Genomic DNA, 23,509 nt, shown 5'->3' with positions numbered 1-23,509 from the left:
TATACAGGTGTCTAATATTGCAATGAATTATCGTGATGTCATGTCGAAGTAGGATGGACGCCATTATAGTGGTATTAGGTTGTTGGTGAGAGGCTGTTTGTGGTGTCAAGGTGCCGTGAATTTCCTGAGGGGCAGGGTAGGGATTGGTAATCCGCCAGGGCTCGTTCTATTGCGCCACCTATCATAGTTTGGACTTTCTGGACTATGGGCGTGATTATTACATCTATATTGTTTCCATAAGGTGCAACGCTGACTTTCCTATTTATGGTCTTTTTGGCTGTGGCATTTATAGTGGCTGCCCACGGTAACCTTCACTTTTACGCCAACGTCAATAATCGACAGCGGACCAATCGTAAAGTCACAAACGTTTGCGCTGTTTCTATTGGCTCGCACTGGGAAGGCAGTACGGCATTGTCCCTGCGACTTAAATATTTTTCTCCCTCCGGGCTCATCATCAGACGAGCACCATGCCCCCCAAAGCTTCCGGAAAGGCTGCCAAGAAGGCCGGCAAGGCCCAGAAGAATATTTCGAAGGGCGATAAGAAGAAGAAGCGCAAGAGGAAGGAGAGCTACGCCATTTACATCTACAAGGTTCTGAAACAAGTTCACCCAGACACGGGAATCAGTTCAAAGGCTATGAGCATCATGAACAGCTTCGTTAACGACATCTTCGAGCGCATCGCCGCGGAAGCTTCGCGGCTCGCGCATTACAACAAGCGGTCGACCATCACCAGTCGGGAGATCCAGACAGCCGTCCGTCTCCTGCTACCCGGTGAGCTGGCCAAGCACGCCGTCAGTGAAGGGACCAAGGCCGTCACAAAATACACTAGTTCCAAGTAAGCGGGAGTGCTTGCTAGGGAATCAGCAACCGGCCCTTTTAAGGGCCACAAGTTATTCATAACAGAGTAGATGAATGAAGAACAACAGCGGTTCCCACCGAGTGAAAATTTAAATAATCACCCCGATAACACTTCTAGGATAGATAATACATTATAGGCAGTCCATGGGAGACTTGGATCCACGAGGCAAATTCGTTTCCTTAATAGTTTCGTACGACTTATATGAGAGCGCGGTGTCATTCCTACTCACTTGGCAGCATTAATTGTTGAGGGAAAACAACTTAGAAGGTAACTTGTCGACCGCGGGCATAATCCTTCCGCAGGCCACTACTGAGAATCTGTGGACATACGGGTAATCTATCTTTATTGAAACTCGGGTTCATAACATACGACTGATACTTTATATATCTGTCACGTAATCCATCAAGAGACAAATGTCCCCCCCCCCCCTAGTCAGTAGCGAGCTTCAGTCCATTCGTAGTAGCCGCCGGTGCAAGAAGTGAATTGAAGTTTGTGTGAAGTTCCGTAGTATGGCATGAAAATGATGTCGAAAATCCGACTACAGTTCCACAACCATGTGGTTGAAAGGAGGCTCCGCTGTTGAACAACAATCCACCTGTGGCTTAACTTAGAATGCCGACTAGCTGTTTTATTAATCCCGTGTCAATCCAGCAGTGTGTGACGTTGAAACGTAACCAAACTGCCGTTGATAGATAGATTTATCATCTATCCCAATGACATCCAACGAGCTTGGTAATTTAGGTACAGAGTCTAAGCAGGCAGTTTACGTGTGTGTGTGAGCGAGTGCAGGTTTTATCGAGTGCACCCCAATCCCATCGTCCTCAAGTGCCTACAGATTACGCAGTTTCATCGGCAACGGCCATACCATGTTGAAAATACCGGTTCTCGTCCGATCACCGAAGTCAAGCAACATTGGGCGTGGTCAGTACTTGGATGGGTGACCGCTTGGGAACACCACGTGCCGTTGGCGATTTTTTTTTTTACGTCACTATTTCCAGCGTGTTCTAATAAGACTTATGGGATATTATGTTCCCTTCCCTATTCCAGCTATAGCTTGGATGATGACGCCGCTGCATAATTGTAGAGTAATTGATAATTCTTAAGTACTTGCAGCTCCGTATTGAAACTTATGACTGGTAGCATATTCATATGAGACGGTTCACTTCTCTGCGTTTTCTCGAAGAAGGGAATATGTATTCAGGGGATTGTGAACGTACCTCGCGCTCTCCCTAGAAGTTAGAGACATTTTAGGTAAAGAATGTAATATACTGTACATATATGGCTAATTAAAATCCCATTAGTTACTACATTTCAGTGGGTAGTACAAATTCCATAATGAAAATATCTCTGTCCTAGTAGTTGTATCCTTTAAAGAAGCTCGTTGTTTTCCCATGATGAAGGGCAGAACTTGGTCGGTAGAAATTTAAACAGACTGCATTATCAGACCAGGCGTTATTTCAATATCAGCGTTTAGTTTAGGAAATATAGCAATAGCGGAGTTGGGAGAAGTAGTTATAGCATGTACAGTAAGTATAAACAGTTCGCTGTACTGTACAGTGAATATAAATATTTGAATGTACGATGGCAAAACATCAGACATACAGTACGTAGCTCACATATCTTAAAAAATAAATAAATAAAAATAAAGAAGACATTCTGAGGAGTGAGTGGAAAGTGCATATTATAATGAATATTTTTAACTCTCAGTTGACATTGAGAGAGAAAGCCATGCATCGGGGAACCGGTGACTGTTTTTGCGTTACCTTCTGCTATTGGCGTTGTTGGTTAGTAACGAATGAAAGAGGTAGGACGCGGAATCAAATGTCAAAAAACGATAGGGAAATAATAGTAACTGGTTGTATTTCGATCGAGCTCGGCGTGCTGATTCACCAGTGGGGTGTTTCACAAAGTTTACAATCTTTGGAAATTGTGAACTCTGTTTGTAAACTTCTGTTTCACAATCTTTGTTTGTAAAGGTGGACTGTACAAAGGAAATCAAATCTTTACGAATGAAATTTTGCGCTCTTTACAAGTGATATGTTTGTTTCACAACGAAGGAGTAATTTTACAAACGTGTAAACTAAACTTTACTAGTGAAGTTAGCACATTTTCTACAGTAGCCCTGTTGAAATAGCTTCTAATTGTGAATGAAAAAAATAAACACATATGTATAAAATCAATTTTATAGTAACAGGGTACCATTAAGAATTACACTGAAGCAGTTGTGATGTTATTGAGTAGTTCTAGCGACTCAGACGAAGATTTTGCATTTAGGCCTAACGTAGAATTTTCCGGCCACGTTCGTATCATTGTACGAATATTAATGAAAGGTTTCGAATGAATCCCGCGCTATACTTCAGAATACCGCGTTAGTTCTTATATACGAGGAACGTATTTAATAAATACTCGCACTTAAAGAAGAAAAACTTTGCACCGAAAACCAATCACTTAATAATGCAATGTCGGCATTACTTACGCAGTATTCTGAAGTCGTTCCGAATCCCATTTCGCTGTAATCTCTCCTACAAGATATGGGACATCACATGCAACATCTGAAAGGGAAAAGTGGTGCCCTAACCACAAAGCGAGAACTGCATTGGTTGCATAGTAGCTCTCAGTTCCCTGCGTTAGCAGATAAGAACGGAATTTATAAGATTACAGTGTGCAAAAGTTCACACATGGTAGTTGATGTTGTTACAAGATTGAAAAAACTCGAGGCGGGTTATTGATCACCGAATGTGCTTACTCGGGCAAAGGATTTTTATGCTCCTCCTGCTGGGTTCCCTAATGTTGGCGAGGTTATGGATGAAACAATAAAATATACTGATGGACCAGCAGAGAGCGAAGTTGATTTTAATGGATGGACATGTTAGCTGCTCTATCAACTGCATATAACTACGTGGGTCAAATCCATTATTTATCAATTATTTGAATGAATTTCGCGCTAACTTTCGTCAGTTAAGTCGTAGGCTAATTAATGCATTGGTATGCTCGACCAATTGCATGCCGCGAAACTCCGTTGTCGCCGATGTAGCAAAATCTAAATAAAATATATATAAAAAAATATAAACATGTCCATCGATAGTTCTAAAATTACAGCTACTTTACCTCTGATCCTTAGTGATTTTTGTAAACTGTCGTTGGCGATTTTGTTCAACCAATTATGCGTATTTGTAAGTTTGTTTCGCCGATTTTGTAAAGTTCGTTAAAACATACAAGTGAATAAGATTGCATTGTGAAACACAGTTAACAAGCATATGTAATATTTCCGTTGTTAATTGTATATTGTTAATTTGTAATTTGTTAGCGTTGTGAAACATGCCCCCATTTACCTTTAGAGGTAATATCTACATTAATATTTAGTTAAAATTTAAAGAAATTTTAAACGAATGGAAGCTGCATTTTAATTCACCCCAAATTACTATGTTCCCTTTCAGATTATCAGCTGTTGTTGTTGTTGTCGTTGTTGTATTGTAAGTTCTCACTTATTGTTAGCTAGCCGTACCCGTTCGCTCCGCTCCACCTGTTAGAAATAAATATAAAGTAATTACATAATTAAAATAGGACGACTGATCCATGGAACAACTTTTACAACAGCGCAAGATAATCTGCTTCGCATATTACCCAATTTTTTTTTAGCACTGCATTTATTGCATATATATTTTATGTATTTTAACACGATTCAATTGAGCATAGTTAAAATATGAATTATTAAAATAATGGATTGCCAAGCTAAAGTACTATTACTGCATACTAAATCAATACACTCTCGTTGTTCGTTAATTCTCTGAGATTAAAATGCGTGTACATAAATATTATTTTAAGAAATACAGAAAACGAATGTACAAAATAGCCTATCAAATTTTCTGTGCATAAGAAGCTATTTTAATCTTACCTGTCCTCGATTTACTCAGACGTTACTGTAATAACATTATAGCATTATGTCCATCTAGAGAAACTACAGTTTCCAATGGTGAAATAATAACTAATTATACAAATCAGTTAATTTACGAGCTTGTGATATTACTTCATACAAACACAGAAACATTCCCTGTAGGCTATGTTTAATAGCTTTCGATTGTTTGTTGATGTCCAAGGCCCCTGTTTCGATTGTTGTTGTCCAAGGCCCCTTATAGACGAAGTCATTTGTTCTTAATTCATTGCACCGTCTTAGATAGCGTTATTTTAATTTTAAAACTCATTTATCTCATTAAATATCAGTCCTATCAAAATGTTGTAAAAAAATAAAACTTAACGGAAATCATTTTTAAAGGAACATCTGTTATGTAACATTTTTTCTCAAATATCAATAATAAGCGAGATATTTCGATTTATTTAATTAAGGCCCCCTTATAACCCCCCTTTTAAATAAAGTATTTCGAATGCCATATAGCCTAAAATCTAAGTTACAACAAACTTAATTTATATTCCAGTTTTCATATAAATCGGTTCAGCCATTATCGCGTGAAAAGGTAACAAACATACAGACAGACATACAAACAAAATTTTCAAAAATGCGATTTTCGGTTTCAGGGTGGTTAATTATATATGTTAGGACCAATTACTTTTGGAAAATCGAAACTTACCAGAAAAATTTCGGCTACAGATTTATTATTAGTATAGATAGTACGAGATACGACCGCAATTTTGTACGACTAGTGTAATGAAGGAATGCAAAAAATTATTTTGGAACTTTGCAATGTTAGTCTATCATTAAAATAAAATTAAATCTTAATTCGTCCCTTTTGCAGGAGTCTTCTTCATCCAGTATGTTGTTGGCTGATATGGAGGAGGAGGGGGGGGGGACATGCTCTAAAGGGATAAAATTTGCTTAGCAAATCGATATGGTGACTAACGCTTGCAATGCGTCATAGCTATAATTGTACTGCGCGGTAATTTCAGAGTAATAAGAGTTCAGTTCAGGGATCTGCTAATTTCTTCATATTGTGTTCGGCAATGGAATAGTACCGCAGTAGCATTAAGAGGTTTTTATAATTTGAACTGATATGTGCAGGTATATTGACCCCCCCCCTCCCACCGCTGGCCGACGCGGACTGCAATGACAACAGTAAGCCACACGTCATACGTAAGCCTTTCTTCTTCTTCTTCTTCTTTGCTCGCCTGGCAAATACAGTCTTGGATTTCACATATTCAATTTTTCACAGTCCCAACTCCCTTGCATGGACGTGTTTTCACGTACCTTTAAAGTTTCTCCTCTCATTCATTCAGTCTATTCGCAAGCCTGAGGGTTTTCCGTGGTTTTCCCTAAGGAGCTAAGACAAATGTAGGGATGAGCCCAGAAAGAAAAGGGCATTCACTTCCTTAGACCCTGGTAACTGCTCTTTCTAGAGGAAGGAGGAGGAGAAAGAAACCCCCCCACCCCCACCGACGTGGACTGCAATGACAACAGTAAGCAACACGTTATATGTAAAGCCTTTATTATTATTATTATTATTATTATTATTATTATTATTATTATTATTATTATTATTATTATTATTATTATTTACAATGGGACTAAAGGTGGTGTAGATACACTATGTCAAATGTGCCACAATCTTTCCTGCAATAGAAAGACGAGGCGCTGGCCACTAGCAATATTTTACAACATGCTAAATATTGCAAGTATAAATTCATGGATAATTTATAGTTAGAAGAACTCAGAAAACAATATCAAGAAAACAATTCATTTTCCAATTGTGTGAAGAGCTGACAAAACCGTGGATGCAGCACCGCTTTGCACGTCCTACTTTACACCGATCTCTGCGGGCAACAATTGAAGAACATCTGAACATTGCTGTGCAACAACAATGCCAGGTAATGCAGCCAGATGGTGAACGTACTGTTTGCTATAAATGTCCTGCAAAGAAGAGGAGAATGATGACAACATTTTGTGGACTTTGCAAAAAGGGGTTCTGCAGAGAACATCGCGCTGTTGTTTGCACTAATTGTAAATAGGACAATAACATGAACGTAAAGACTTTATGACAAACTTAAAATTAAATGAACACTAATGGCTACGAAATGTGTAAAAGTTGTTAAATGTGTGATATTGAGTTGATTTCAGTTAATTAAAATGTGAGTAGTAAAAATTACGAATGCTTACCTTTAACATGAGTACAGTGATGATTACCTGTCTAGGGTTAAGTAGTCGCGTGGTGAGTTTAGGAATTCCCAGACCACCTCTAAGATTGTTTAAAATAAAGGTATTGTAATCGTACGTTTCTGTCTTTTGTCAATAGTAACGTTGACCTTTCTTTTTCGAGAAAACAAAATCTGTTGTACAGTTAAAGGTACTGAAATAGTAAGAAATTTTCTGAAATCCCCACGCGTTTGCAAGTGTAAGTCTCTGTTGTAACCTGTTGATTTACGAGAGACTGTGTGTGCTTTCGTACAGTGTTTCTAAAATGTGCAGTAACGAGTCAGAAATCATTGGAATGTAGTGTAGGTGTGTTTGTTATAACCGGGAATCAATCCGCAGTACTTGACCAATCAACTACGGGAAATATCAGAAAAATTGGCAGGAGTTAGCAAGAAAAACAAAGGTAAAATATCACGTGAACGAGCACCGATACCGAGCACTATGTACAATATACCCTAGAGAAAAAGACAAGAAAACAAAAGTCAACCGCTGCAAGTGTTACGAAGTGGTGTGTGAAACATATAATGAAGAATGTCTGCGGGAAGCGCATCTAGTGAGATAAAGGGTGAAATGGAGGATTCTGCTAAAAATAAAGAAAGGAAGAAAAATGTTTACAGTTAATACAAGTATTGTTTTCTCTTGTGGGTTTATGTTTAGTATAATAGATGTGTGTGTGTGTGTGTGTGTGTGTGTGTGTGTGTGTGAAAAAAGTGAAAAAAATAACAGGTCTGTAATAATAATAGTTAATAATTCTGTAGTTCACTGCAAAAACTGTATAGCCATAAAAGGACAGATGATAATAACGTTGTTATCTTATTCTTGCTGCTGTGTAAGCCTAAGTTTCCACGTGAGGGATAGAAGAGACATGACAACATATAGCATTACAATTTGTTTAATGTGTATAAATTTCTTTAATACTGATTTTTCTCAGAACAAGCTGTGTGAGGGTTAAAGAGTTCTTGCACTGAAGCTCAGAATTATTTATTATTATTATTATTATTATTATTATTATTATTATTATTATTATTATTATTATTATTATTATTATTATTGTGTGAAGAGTTGTATCGGAAGTGCTTTATAGACTAAATTAATAATTTCTATCTTAACTGAAATATTTACATTATATTTCACACAGTATAGTTACAGGTAGCATAAATTCAGATAATGGTTTTTATATGGGAATCTACTTCTTGTGTTTAGAGGCTACATTTATACAGAGTTAATAATTTCTCCCCTATGTAACATATTTCCATGAAATTTTATACGCATCTATGCAAAAACGAATTATGCTCGTGTAATTAGGGAATTAGGGAAAAATTCGTTTTTCTGATAATTTTTAATGTTTTAATAGAAATTATGCTCCTAAAAGATGACTAGCCTGCCATATTTTTCGCAGTTGGTAACAAAATGCTAGATTCATGGATATACTCCATAATTTAGTTGTTCATTATATGTTCAAGAAGTGTTGAATTTTTCTTGGAGAAATTAAGCTCCTTCATCCAGACTCTGAAAAGTGGCTGCTGTCGAATTCGTAAAGCGCCACCAAGAGATGAATATAACATCTAAGTTTGCAGGATGTAGCAGCTAAATTTTAAGCCGTATAGAGTTTAATATTTGATTAATGTGTGGGTAGAAGAATTGAAAGTTAACTCAGGTTTACTTGTAATGCACAGCCTGTTAAATATGTCGTAAAAAAAAAAAAAAAAAAAAAAAACTAGTTGCACAAATCTCAGTAAACGTGCCAATTAAATGAATGCTAACGTATTATAGATTGCTTTTCGCGTATTAAATGAAAGTACACATCTTGTCCTATGACCTCCATAAGGGAAGGTTTAACAGTATAAAACAGCCACTGACCCCACGAACAAAAATCAACTGAAGAGCGTGACTTTAAAAAAAAAACTCATGTTTTGTCCCACCTCTTACTGATATTGATGTTTTGTATGCTGTTGTGCACAATGCCTAGCTTTTGTTTAAGCCTAGATATTACTTAAACTTCGGTTATGATGAAGTTGATTTTCTTACATAGTTTTGCGTTCTGGACAACTGTGCGCCGGCATCTCTCGGAACATCCGAGATCAGGTCCCTATCCCCTCCACCGCAAAGTCAAATAGCGTCTGTCACTTGATTTTGAATATTAAACAAACATACCATCACGGCATTTCCGTTATGGCATCTGGTGTCATCAATAAGCTACAAATAAAGGAAAGAAAGAAAGAAAGAAAGAAAGAAAGAAAGAAAGAAAGAAAGAAAGTAGCACAGTCACTGTCCTGAACAAGGTACGCAAGTATTATTTTAATTAATGCGTATCGCCTACCAGCCGCCGAAACTATTCGACAGGAGAGTGAATATCCTACACGGTCCTGTAAAAATGTTCTGAATACACTAAATGACGTGTAATTTTTTTTCTATTATTAGGACAATTGAACGTGTCATTGCTCCTGCGGGTTGCTTTGTTTCACACCACAGAGAATTCAGGTTCTCAACCCCCCGGGATTCTAGAGATAAGAGAGCGATGAGGTTAAAGGAGTAGGCGTTTGTTCGTGTTTTTGTTTTTACTTTAGAAAAATTGCGAAACGTGACGCAATAGCGATAAGTTTTATGAACAAGTTTGCTGAATCGACCAATTGAAGGTAATTTATATTTTGCTAAAGAAGAGAGGAGATTAATGAAATCAGTTATTGTAATAATCGTAGTAGATTGAAGGAATTGTTTGTATTCAAACTCCTTTTTGAAATAAGCTGCTCGGATGCTTATCAGGGTGACGGTTATAAATGTTATCGTAATACCCACCCGAGGTCACAAAGGTCACAGTCTTCCGCTTGTCCTTTCCTAAGCAGACCACGTCTGTACTATCGAAAATAATGAGTCACAGTTATAGTTTCGTGAAAGTAAAAAATGTTAGATAGGAGACAAGTAGCTACTCTTATACAATCATAATCACATTTTGTATCCAATATAGTATAAACGAGCTACATGTAAGTACTGTGTAAAGTTTCATTAAAACAATATATTATATATGAGACAAGTCACTAATTTTTGTCAAAACGCATCGTCTATAAAGGGGTAGTTTCTCCTCTTATACAGTAGTGACTATAGTGCGAAGTTTCATGGAAATATGTCACATTTTTAGTCCAGCTAGATTTGCTTTCTGGACCACTTTGAGCCTTGGCGCTTGTGATCGGTCGGACGGAGGATCACTCGTCCCGGCGGCGTTAACCCTTAATTTGGTAAATATATATAATGTGCAATATTATAGAACTGTGAAATTTTTTTTTAATTTTCCTAAGAAACTTTGTTATCCATCGTTCTATTAAAAAATTGTTTATTAACCTATAGGATACATTGCGATATTTGTCAAACAGGCTGTGGGAAAATGCTGATACGGTGAGGAATGGAAAGGGAGAAACCATTTATATTATTGAGGTGACCTTGAACTGAGGGTAGTAGGAACGAGACCTGGAGTACGGTACAACCGGCTCTTCCGAGAAATAACTAGTGGCCCTGAAAAGGGCCTTTTTGCGGGCAGGAGTACCTTTGTTAATTCAAGCCCTCTCGCCGCGGATGCGCCTAGCCAGCTGAATATCCTTGGGCATAATGGTCACGCGCTTGGCGTGGATGGCGCAAAGGTTGGTATCCTCGAAGAGACCGACGAGGTATGCCTCGCTTGCCTCCTGCAAGGCCATTACGGCTGAGCTCTGGAAACGGAGGTCGGTTTTGAAATCCTGAGCGATTTCACGCACCAAGCGCTGGAAAGGCAGCTTGCGGATGAGGAGCTCGGTGCTCTTCTGGTAACGACGGATCTCGCGAAGAGCAACTGTACCAGGGCGGTATCGATGGGGTTTCTTCACGCCTCCAGTAGCCGGTGCGCTCTTCCTAGCGGCCTTCGTTGCCAGCTGCTTTCGTGGAGCCTTGCCTCCCGTGGACTTACGCGCAGTTTGCTTCGTACGTGCCATCGCTTACTCCTTAGTCCTCGCAACCCAAGTTGACGCAATACAGTCGCCCCCGCTGCCCCCAAGAGGGGTATTTATGTCTTCGCCCGTTGAGAAGCCACGCCCCTTCCGTAATGTGATTGGTCCGCGGGTTTTAGTATATAAACCAAAAAATGACCCGCCGTCGAGATCACTTTTAACCTTCGTCACACGAGCAACATGACTGGACGCGGCAAGGGAGGCAAGGGTCTTGGCAAAGGTGGAGCGAAGCGCCACAGGAAGGTTCTCCGAGATAATATTCAGGGCATCACGAAGCCGGCCATTCGTCGTCTCGCCCGACGTGGAGGCGTAAAGCGTATCTCCGGCCTCATCTACGAGGAGACGAGAGGTGTTCTCAAGGTCTTTCTGGAGAACGTAATCCGTGACGCTGTAACATACACCGAGCACGCGAAGCGGAAGACAGTCACGGCCATGGACGTGGTATACGCCTTGAAGAGGCAGGGGAGGACTCTCTACGGGTTCGGCGGTTAGACTGCCTACACACGTCTGCTGCCGAATCCGTCGGCAAAACGGCCCTTTTCAGGGCCATAAAATCCGTCTAAAAAGGGCAGTAGTTGTCGAGATTAATTTAATTCACCTTTACTGTGTGACCACTAGCTCAACAGGCCAGTGCGGAAAACAGAACTTATTTCGTAGGGGCACTTCAGTATCAGCAAAAGACGTTGTAAGAAATGCCTCTCCGTTTTTCAAATGGGTCTGACCCCAACGCTTGGTATATCAAGTGGAAAGACCGGATTCCTCTGTGAAGCCTTGCTCCTCGGATTATGTTACCTGTTACTGTAAACTTCTGTAAGTCAATAATCACTGTCCGAAGAATTGGTGGGTAATATGACAACGCAGGTAGGCAATGCTCACCAGACCGTAACAAGGAACCGAGGGGATTGACACATACTGAACATCACATCACCACGTTTTTGCAATGCCAACTTTTAGGTCATAGGAATCCAGTGTGGTAAACACTGGGGAGAAGAGGTACACATCGCATGTCAGAACACAGGACTTCGTCCTGTCAGACAACTTCCACGTATAGCTTGCGTCATTTCGGTTCGAACGAAACGACAGAGAGAGGGGAAATTCGAACGCAAATTGTCAAAGCCTTCGATTCCTACGAGAAGGTCATGTCATCATCTCAGTATTGGGGTTCCTGCGCGTGCGGCCAATATGTGCACCAACAAACAAACGCATTAGGAACTCTATTATAACGCCGTAAGTTGTTCACCAGTTATCGATTTCTTATTCAAAATTAGTTTCATTCGTAGTATGTAGTAAAGTAAACTAGTATATTCAAACGTATATGTCTAAAACCACGATGGGCACCAAAGAAGGGGACTTGTGATTATTTTCACGATAATCTCCATTACTCTAATATGATAGAAATATATTACATAAATTTCGAAGCCAACTATGTACTTTGGCATCATCATCTAATTTAATTCGTATTGTGTTAAATTATATAATAATAATGAAACCTTTCTATATGCATCAGTATAATGTGTTATCACACAATAGCCTAGTAAATGTACAACGGTTTCAAGTACTTCAGTGCGAACCTGGGACAACGACATCGTTCAGAGCACAAAATTACAGAATGATGATATTAAATCAGCCCACCGGTATAGAGAGAGAGAGAAAGTTGACACGCGTAATGAAATTACATTACGAAGCCGTGAGAGAGGATTAACAATACTGGCTATTTCTGACTTTTGTGAGGTTAGTGGGGCCCTTAAAAGGGCCGTTTTACGGAGAAGGGGCTTAAGCCTTCTTCTCGGTTTTCTTCGGGAGGAGAACCGCCTGGATGTTGGGCAACACACCACCCTGGGCGATGGTGACGCCGGACAGGAGTTTGTTCAGCTCCTCGTCGTTGCGAATGGCGAGCTGTAAGTGACGAGGAATGATCCTAGTCTTCTTGTTGTCACGAGCTGCGTTGCCAGCCAACTCGAGAACTTCGGCCGCCAGGTACTCCATCACCGCGGCCAGGTAGACTGGCGCACCGGCACCAACTCGCTCTGCGTAATTGCCCTTACGCAAAAGACGGTGGATACGGCCTACCGGGAACTGCAACCCAGCACGGCTGGATCGAGACTTTGACTTTCCCTTCACCTTGCCTCCCTTTCCACGACCCGACATGATGCTACTCCTACTTGCAGCTGTTTAACTACAAGAACGACGCCTCGCCCACGGTAACCTTCACTTTTACGCCAACGTCAATAATCGACAGCGGACCAATCGTAAAGTCACAAACGTTTGCGCTGTTTCTATTGGCTCGCACTGGGAAGGCAGTACGGCATTGTCCCTGCGACTTAAATATTTTTCTCCCTCCGGGCTCATCATCAGACGAGCACCATGCCCCCCAAAGCTTCCGGAAAGGCTGCCAAGAAGGCCGGCAAGGCCCAGAAGAATATTTCGAAGGGCGATAAGAAGAAGAAGCGCAAGAGGAAGGAGAGCTACGCCATTTACATCTACAAGGTTCTGAAACAAGTTCACCCAGACACGGGAATCAGTTCAAAGGCTATGAGCATCATGAACAGCTTCGTTAACGACATCTTCGAGCGCATCGCCGCGGAAGCTTCGCGGCTCGCGCATTACAACAAGCGGTCGACCATCACCAGTCGGGAGATCCAGACAGCCGTCCGTCTCCTGCTACCCGGTGAGCTGGCCAAGCACGCCGTCAGTGAAGGGACCAAGGCCGTCACAAAATACACTAGTTCCAAGTAAGCGGGAGTGCTTGCTAGGGAATCAGCAACCGGCCCTTTTAAGGGCCACAAGTTATTCATAACAGAGTAGATGAATGAAGAACAACAGCGGTTCCCACCGAGTGAAAATTTAAATAATCACCCCGATAACACTTCTAGGATAGATAATACATTATAGGCAGTCCATGGGAGACTTGGATCCACGAGGCAAATTCGTTTCCTTAATAGTTTCGTACGACTTATATGAGAGCGCGGTGTCATTCCTACTCACTTGGCAGCATTAATTGTTGAGGGAAAACAACTTAGAAGGTAACTTGTCGACCGCGGGCATAATCCTTCCGCAGGCCACTACTGAGAATCTGTGGACATACGGGTAATCTATCTTTATTGAAACTCGGGTTCATAACATACGACTGATACTTTATATATCTGTCACGTAATCCATCAAGAGACAAATGTCCCCCCCCCCCTAGTCAGTAGCGAGCTTCAGTCCATTCGTAGTAGCCGCCGGTGCAAGAAGTGAATTGAAGTTTGTGTGAAGTTCCGTAGTATGGCATGAAAATGATGTCGAAAATCCGACTACAGTTCCACAACCATGTGGTTGAAAGGAGGCTCCGCTGTTGAACAACAATCCACCTGTGGCTTAACTTAGAATGCCGACTAGCTGTTTTATTAATCCCGTGTCAATCCAGCAGTGTGTGACGTTGAAACGTAACCAAACTGCCGTTGATAGATAGATTTATCATCTATCCCAATGACATCCAACGAGCTTGGTAATTTAGGTACAGAGTCTAAGCAGGCAGTTTACGTGTGTGTGTGAGCGAGTGCAGGTTTTATCGAGTGCACCCCAATCCCATCGTCCTCAAGTGCCTACAGATTACGCAGTTTCATCGGCAACGGCCATACCATGTTGAAAATACCGGTTCTCGTCCGATCACCGAAGTCAAGCAACATTGGGCGTGGTCAGTACTTGGATGGGTGACCGCTTGGGAACACCACGTGCCGTTGGCGATTTTTTTTTTTACGTCACTATTTCCAGCGTGTTCTAATAAGACTTATGGGATATTATGTTCCCTTCCCTATTCCAGCTATAGCTTGGATGATGACGCCGCTGCATAATTGTAGAGTAATTGATAATTCTTAAGTACTTGCAGCTCCGTATTGAAACTTATGACTGGTAGCATATTCATATGAGACGGTTCACTTCTCTGCGTTTTCTCGAAGAAGGGAATATGTATTCAGGGGATTGTGAACGTACCTCGCGCTCTCCCTAGAAGTTAGAGACATTTTAGGTAAAGAATGTAATATACTGTACATATATGGCTAATTAAAATCCCATTAGTTACTACATTTCAGTGGGTAGTACAAATTCCATAATGAAAATATCTCTGTCCTAGTAGTTGTATCCTTTAAAGAAGCTCGTTGTTTTCCCATGATGAAGGGCAGAACTTGGTCGGTAGAAATTTAAACAGACTGCATTATCAGACCAGGCGTTATTTCAATATCAGCGTTTAGTTTAGGAAATATAGCAATAGCGGAGTTGGGAGAAGTAGTTATAGCATGTACAGTAAGTATAAACAGTTCGCTGTACTGTACAGTGAATATAAATATTTGAATGTACGATGGCAAAACATCAGACATACAGTACGTAGCTCACATATCTTAAAAAATAAATAAATAAAAATAAAGAAGACATTCTGAGGAGTGAGTGGAAAGTGCATATTATAATGAATATTTTTAACTCTCAGTTGACATTGAGAGAGAAAGCCATGCATCGGGGAACCGGTGACTGTTTTTGCGTTACCTTCTGCTATTGGCGTTGTTGGTTAGTAACGAATGAAAGAGGTAGGACGCGGAATCAAATGTCAAAAAACGATAGGGAAATAATAGTAACTGGTTGTATTTCGATCGAGCTCGGCGTGCTGATTCACCAGTGGGGTGTTTCACAAAGTTTACAATCTTTGGAAATTGTGAACTCTGTTTGTAAACTTCTGTTTCACAATCTTTGTTTGTAAAGGTGGACTGTACAAAGGAAATCAAATCTTTACGAATGAAATTTTGCGCTCTTTACAAGTGATATGTTTGTTTCACAACGAAGGAGTAATTTTACAAACGTGTAAACTAAACTTTACTAGTGAAGTTAGCACATTTTCTACAGTAGCCCTGTTGAAATAGCTTCTAATTGTGAATGAAAAAAATAAACACATATGTATAAAATCAATTTTATAGTAACAGGGTACCATTAAGAATTACACTGAAGCAGTTGTGATGTTATTGAGTAGTTCTAGCGACTCAGACGAAGATTTTGCATTTAGGCCTAACGTAGAATTTTCCGGCCACGTTCGTATCATTGTACGAATATTAATGAAAGGTTTCGAATGAATCCCGCGCTATACTTCAGAATACCGCGTTAGTTCTTATATACGAGGAACGTATTTAATAAATACTCGCACTTAAAGAAGAAAAACTTTGCACCGAAAACCAATCACTTAATAATGCAATGTCGGCATTACTTACGCAGTATTCTGAAGTCGTTCCGAATCCCATTTCGCTGTAATCTCTCCTACAAGATATGGGACATCACATGCAACATCTGAAAGGGAAAAGTGGTGCCCTAACCACAAAGCGAGAACTGCATTGGTTGCATAGTAGCTCTCAGTTCCCTGCGTTAGCAGATAAGAACGGAATTTATAAGATTACAGTGTGCAAAAGTTCACACATGGTAGTTGATGTTGTTACAAGATTGAAAAAACTCGAGGCGGGTTATTGATCACCGAATGTGCTTACTCGGGCAAAGGATTTTTATGCTCCTCCTGCTGGGTTCCCTAATGTTGGCGAGGTTATGGATGAAACAATAAAATATACTGATGGACCAGCAGAGAGCGAAGTTGATTTTAATGGATGGACATGTTAGCTGCTCTATCAACTGCATATAACTACGTGGGTCAAATCCATTATTTATCAATTATTTGAATGAATTTCGCGCTAACTTTCGTCAGTTAAGTCGTAGGCTAATTAATGCATTGGTATGCTCGACCAATTGCATGCCGCGAAACTCCGTTGTCGCCGATGTAGCAAAATCTAAATAAAATATATATAAAAAAATATAAACATGTCCATCGATAGTTCTAAAATTACAGCTACTTTACCTCTGATCCTTAGTGATTTTTGTAAACTGTCGTTGGCGATTTTGTTCAACCAATTATGCGTATTTGTAAGTTTGTTTCGCCGATTTTGTAAAGTTCGTTAAAACATACAAGTGAATAAGATTGCATTGTGAAACACAGTTAACAAGCATATGTAATATTTCCGTTGTTAATTGTATATTGTTAATTTGTAATTTGTTAGCGTTGTGAAACATGCCCCCATTTACCTTTAGAGGTAATATCTACATTAATATTTAGTTAAAATTTAAAGAAATTTTAAACGAATGGAAGCTGCATTTTAATTCACCCCAAATTACTATGTTCCCTTTCAGATTATCAGCTGTTGTTGTTGTTGTCGTTGTTGTATTGTAAGTTCTCACTTATTGTTAGCTAGCCGTACCCGTTCGCTCCGCTCCACCTGTTAGAAATAAATATAAAGTAATTACATAATTAAAATAGGACGACTGATCCATGGAACAACTTTTACAACAGCGCAAGATAATCTGCTTCGCATATTACCCAATTTTTTTTTAGCACTGCATTTATTGCATATATATTTTATGTATTTTAACACGATTCAATTGAGCATAGTTAAAATATGAATTATTAAAATAATGGATTGCCAAGCTAAAGTACTATTACTGCATACTAAATCAATACACTCTCGTTGTTCGTTAATTCTCTGAGATTAAAATGCGTGTACATAAATATTATTTTAAGAAATACAGAAAACGAATGTACAAAATAGCCTATCAAATTTTCTGTGCATAAGAAGCTATTTTAATCTTACCTGTCCTCGATTTACTCAGACGTTACTGTAATAACATTATAGCATTATGTCCATCTAGAGAAACTACAGTTTCCAATGGTGAAATAATAACTAATTATACAAATCAGTTAATTTACGAGCTTGTGATATTACTTCATACAAACACAGAAACATTCCCTGTAGGCTATGTTTAATAGCTTTCGATTGTTTGTTGATGTCCAAGGCCCCTGTTTCGATTGTTGTTGTCCAAGGCCCCTTATAGACGAAGTCATTTGTTCTTAATTCATTGCACCGTCTTAGATAGCGTTATTTTAATTTTAAAACTCATTTATCTCATTAAATATCAGTCCTATCAAAATGTTGTAAAAAAATAAAACTTAACGGAAATCATTTTTAAAGGAACATCTGTTATGTAACATTTTTTCTCAAATATCAATAATAAGCGAGATATTTCGATTTATTTAATTAAGGCCCCCTTATAACCCCCCTTTTAAATAAAGTATTTCGAATGCCATATAGCCTAAAATCTAAGTTACAACAAACTTAATTTATATTCCAGTTTTCATATAAATCGGTTCAGCCATTATCGCGTGAAAAGGTAACAAACATACAGACAGACATACAAACAAAATTTTCAAAAATGCGATTTTCGGTTTCAGGGTGGTTAATTATATATGTTAGGACCAATTACTTTTGGAAAATCGAAACTTACCAGAAAAATTTCGGCTACAGATTTATTATTAGTATAGATAGTACGAGATACGACCGCAATTTTGTACGACTAGTGTAATGAAGGAATGCAAAAAATTATTTTGGAACTTTGCAATGTTAGTCTATCATTAAAATAAAATTAAATCTTAATTCGTCCCTTTTGCAGGAGTCTTCTTCATCCAGTATGTTGTTGGCTGATATGGAGGAGGAGGGGGGGGGGGACATGCTCTAAAGGGATAAAATTTGCTTAGCAAATCGATATGGTGACTAACGCTTGCAATGCGTCATAGCTATAATTGTACTGCGCGGTAATTTCAGAGTAATAAGAGTTCAGTTCAGGGATCTGCTAATTTCTTCATATTGTGTTCGGCAATGGAATAGTACCGCAGTAGCATTAAGAGGTTTTTATAATTTGAACTGATATGTGCAGGTATATTGACCCCCCCCCTCCCACCGCTGGCCGACGCGGACTGCAATGACAACAGTAAGCCACACGTCATACGTAAGCCTTTCTTCTTCTTCTTCTTCTTTGCTCGCCTGGCAAATACAGTCTTGGATTTCACATATTCAATTTTTCACAGTCCCAACTCCCTTGCATGGACGTGTTTTCACGTACCTTTAAAGTTTCTCCTCTCATTCATTCAGTCTATTCGCAAGCCTGAGGGTTTTCCGTGGTTTTCCCTAAGGAGCTAAGACAAATGTAGGGATGAGCCCAGAAAGAAAAGGGCATTCACTTCCTTAGACCCTGGTAACTGCTCTTTCTAGAGGAAGGAGGAGGAGAAAGAAACCCCCCCACCCCCACCGACGTGGACTGCAATGACAACAGTAAGCAACACGTTATATGTAAAGCCTTTATTATTATTATTATTATTATTATTATTATTATTATTATTATTATTATTATTATTATTATTATTATTTACAATGGGACTAAAGGTGGTGTAGATACACTATGTCAAATGTGCCACAATCTTTCCTGCAATAGAAAGACGAGGCGCTGGCCACTAGCAATATTTTACAACATGCTAAATATTGCAAGTATAAATTCATGGATAATTTATAGTTAGAAGAACTCAGAAAACAATATCAAGAAAACAATTCATTTTCCAATTGTGTGAAGAGCTGACAAAACCGTGGATGCAGCACCGCTTTGCACGTCCTACTTTACACCGATCTCTGCGGGCAACAATTGAAGAACATCTGAACATTGCTGTGCAACAACAATGCCAGGTAATGCAGCCAGATGGTGAACGTACTGTTTGCTATAAATGTCCTGCAAAGAAGAGGAGAATGATGACAACATTTTGTGGACTTTGCAAAAAGGGGTTCTGCAGAGAACATCGCGCTGTTGTTTGCACTAATTGTAAATAGGACAATAACATGAACGTAAAGACTTTATGACAAACTTAAAATTAAATGAACACTAATGGCTACGAAATGTGTAAAAGTTGTTAAATGTGTGATATTGAGTTGATTTCAGTTAATTAAAATGTGAGTAGTAAAAATTACGAATGCTTACCTTTAACATGAGTACAGTGATGATTACCTGTCTAGGGTTAAGTAGTCGCGTGGTGAGTTTAGGAATTCCCAGACCACCTCTAAGATTGTTTAAAATAAAGGTATTGTAATCGTACGTTTCTGTCTTTTGTCAATAGTAACGTTGACCTTTCTTTTTCGAGAAAACAAAATCTGTTGTACAGTTAAAGGTACTGAAATAGTAAGAAATTTTCTGAAATCCCCACGCGTTTGCAAGTGTAAGTCTCTGTTGTAACCTGTTGATTTACGAGAGACTGTGTGTGCTTTCGTACAGTGTTTCTAAAATGTGCAGTAACGAGTCAGAAATCATTGGAATGTAGTGTAGGTGTGTTTGTTATAACCGGGAATCAATCCGCAGTACTTGACCAATCAACTACGGGAAATATCAGAAAAATTGGCAGGAGTTAGCAAGAAAAACAAAGGTAAAATATCACGTGAACGAGCACCGATACCGAGCACTATGTACAATATACCCTAGAGAAAAAGACAAGAAAACAAAAGTCAACCGCTGCAAGTGTTACGAAGTGGTGTGTGAAACATATAATGAAGAATGTCTGCGGGAAGCGCATCTAGTGAGATAAAGGGTGAAATGGAGGATTCTGCTAAAAATAAAGAAAGGAAGAAAAATGTTTACAGTTAATACAAGTATTGTTTTCTCTTGTGGGTTTATGTTTAGTATAATAGATGTGTGTGTGTGTGTGTGTGTGTGTGTGTGTGTGTGTGTGTGTGTGTGAAAAAAGTGAAAAAAATAACAGGTCTGTAATAATAATAGTTAATAATTCTGTAGTTCACTGCAAAAACTGTATAGCCATAAAAGGACAGATGATAATAACGTTGTTATCTTATTCTTGCTGCTGTGTAAGCCTAAGTTTCCACGTGAGGGATAGAAGAGACATGACAACATATAGCATTACAATTTGTTTAATGTGTATAAATTTCTTTAATACTGATTTTTCTCAGAACAAGCTGTGTGAGGGTTAAAGAGTTCTTGCACTGAAGCTCAGAATTATTATTATTATTATTATTATTATTATTATTATTATTATTATTATTATTATTATTATTATTATTGTGTGAAGAGTTGTATCGGAAGTGCTTTATAGACTAAATTAATAATTTCTATCTTAACTGAAATATTTACATTATATTTCACACAGTATAGTTACAGGTAGCATAAATTCAGATAATGGTTTTTATATGGGAATCTACTTCTTGTGTTTAGAGGCTACATTTATACAGAGTTAATAATTTCTCCCCTATGTAACATATTTCCATGAAATTTTATACGCATCTATGCAAAAACGAATTATGCTCGTGTAATTAGGGAATTAGGGAAAAATTAGTTTTTCTGATAATTTTTAATGTTTTAATAGAAATTATGCTCCTAAAAGATGACTAGCCTGCCATATTTTTCGCAGTTGGTAACAAAATGCTAGATTCATGGATATACTCCATAATTTAGTTGTTCATTATATGTTCAAGAAGTGTTGAATTTTTCTTGGAGAAATTAAGCTCCTTCATCCAGACTCTGAAAAGTGGCTGCTGTCGAATTCGTAAAGCGCCACCAAGAGATGAATATAACATCTAAGTTTGCAGGATGTAGCAGCTAAATTTTAAGCCGTATAGAGTTTAATATTTGATTAATGTGTGGGTAGAAGAATTGAAAGTTAACTCAGGTTTACTTGTAATGCACAGCCTGTTAAATATGTCGTAAAAAAAAAAAAAAAAAAAAAAAACTAGTTGCACAAATCTCAGTAAACGTGCCAATTAAATGAATGCTAACGTATTATAGATTGCTTTTCGCGTATTAAATGAAAGTACACATCTTGTCCTATGACCTCCATAAGGGAAGGTTTAACAGTATAAAACAGCCACTGACCCCACGAACAAAAATCAACTGAAGAGCGTGACTTTAAAAAAAAAACTCATGTTTTGTCCCACCTCTTACTGATATTGATGTTTTGTATGCTGTTGTGCACAATGCCTAGCTTTTGTTTAAGCCTAGATATTACTTAAACTTCGGTTATGATGAAGTTGATTTTCTTACATAGTTTTGCGTTCTGGACAACTGTGCGCCGGCATCTCTCGGAACATCCGAGATCAGGTCCCTATCCCCTCCACCGCAAAGTCAAATAGCGTCTGTCACTTGATTTTGAATATTAAACAAACATACCATCACGGCATTTCCGTTATGGCATCTGGTGTCATCAATAAGCTACAAATAAAGGAAAGAAAGAAAGAAAGAAAGAAAGAAAGAAAGAAAGAAAGAAAGAAAGAAAGTAGCACAGTCACTGTCCTGAACAAGGTACGCAAGTATTATTTTAATTAATGCGTATCGCCTACCAGCCGCCGAAACTATTCGACAGGAGAGTGAATATCCTACACGGTCCTGTAAAAATGTTCTGAATACACTAAATGACGTGTAATTTTTTTTCTATTATTAGGACAATTGAACGTGTCATTGCTCCTGCGGGTTGCTTTGTTTCACACCACAGAGAATTCAGGTTCTCAACCCCCCGGGATTCTAGAGATAAGAGAGCGATGAGGTTAAAGGAGTAGGCGTTTGTTCGTGTTTTTGTTTTTACTTTAGAAAAATTGCGAAACGTGACGCAATAGCGATAAGTTTTATGAACAAGTTTGCTGAATCGACCAATTGAAGGTAATTTATATTTTGCTAAAGAAGAGAGGAGATTAATGAAATCAGTTATTGTAATAATCGTAGTAGATTGAAGGAATTGTTTGTATTCAAACTCCTTTTTGAAATAAGCTGCTCGGATGCTTATCAGGGTGACGGTTATAAATGTTATCGTAATACCCACCCGAGGTCACAAAGGTCACAGTCTTCCGCTTGTCCTTTCCTAAGCAGACCACGTCTGTACTATCGAAAATAATGAGTCACAGTTATAGTTTCGTGAAAGTAAAAAATGTTAGATAGGAGACAAGTAGCTACTCTTATACAATCATAATCACATTTTGTATCCAATATAGTATAAACGAGCTACATGTAAGTACTGTGTAAAGTTTCATTAAAACAATATATTATATATGAGACAAGTCACTAATTTTTGTCAAAACGCATCGTCTATAAAGGGGTAGTTTCTCCTCTTATACAGTAGTGACTATAGTGCGAAGTTTCATGGAAATATGTCACATTTTTAGTCCAGCTAGATTTGCTTTCTGGACCACTTTGAGCCTTGGCGCTTGTGATCGGTCGGACGGAGGATCACTCGTCCCGGCGGCGTTAACCCTTAATTTGGTAAATATATATAATGTGCAATATTATAGAACTGTGAAATTTTTTTTTAATTTTCCTAAGAAACTTTGTTATCCATCGTTCTATTAAAAAATTGTTTATTAACCTATAGGATACATTGCGATATTTGTCAAACAGGCTGTGGGAAAATGCTGATACGGTGAGGAATGGAAAGGGAGAAACCATTTATATTATTGAGGTGACCTTGAACTGAGGGTAGTAGGAACGAGACCTGGAGTACGGTACAACCGGCTCTTCCGAGAAATAACTAGTGGCCCTGAAAAGGGCCTTTTTGCGGGCAGGAGTACCTTTGTTAATTCAAGCCCTCTCGCCGCGGATGCGCCTAGCCAGCTGAATATCCTTGGGCATAATGGTCACGCGCTTGGCGTGGATGGCGCAAAGGTT

The 23,509-nt window shown here is 38.8% G+C and overlaps 2 non-coding genes across 2 annotated transcripts; both read left to right on the top strand.

Moving 5' to 3' along the window:
- Positions 1-1,710: 1,710 nt before the first annotated feature.
- On the top strand, positions 1,711-1,829 carry LOC138693911 (5S ribosomal RNA). The gene has a single exon (XR_011330596.1). It is a non-coding gene; the product is annotated as a 5S ribosomal RNA (ribosomal RNA).
- A 12,752-nt stretch (positions 1,830-14,581) lies between these two features.
- LOC138693910 (5S ribosomal RNA) lies at positions 14,582-14,700 on the top strand. The gene has a single exon (XR_011330595.1). It is a non-coding gene; the product is annotated as a 5S ribosomal RNA (ribosomal RNA).
- The last annotated feature ends 8,809 nt before the right edge of the window (positions 14,701-23,509 follow it).

Source organism: Periplaneta americana, unplaced genomic scaffold (genome assembly GCF_040183065.1).
Source record: "Periplaneta americana isolate PAMFEO1 unplaced genomic scaffold, P.americana_PAMFEO1_priV1 scaffold_24, whole genome shotgun sequence".
Classification (NCBI taxonomy): domain Eukaryota; kingdom Metazoa; phylum Arthropoda; class Insecta; order Blattodea; family Blattidae; genus Periplaneta; species Periplaneta americana.
This window is presented reverse-complemented; position numbering and strand designations above follow the sequence as displayed.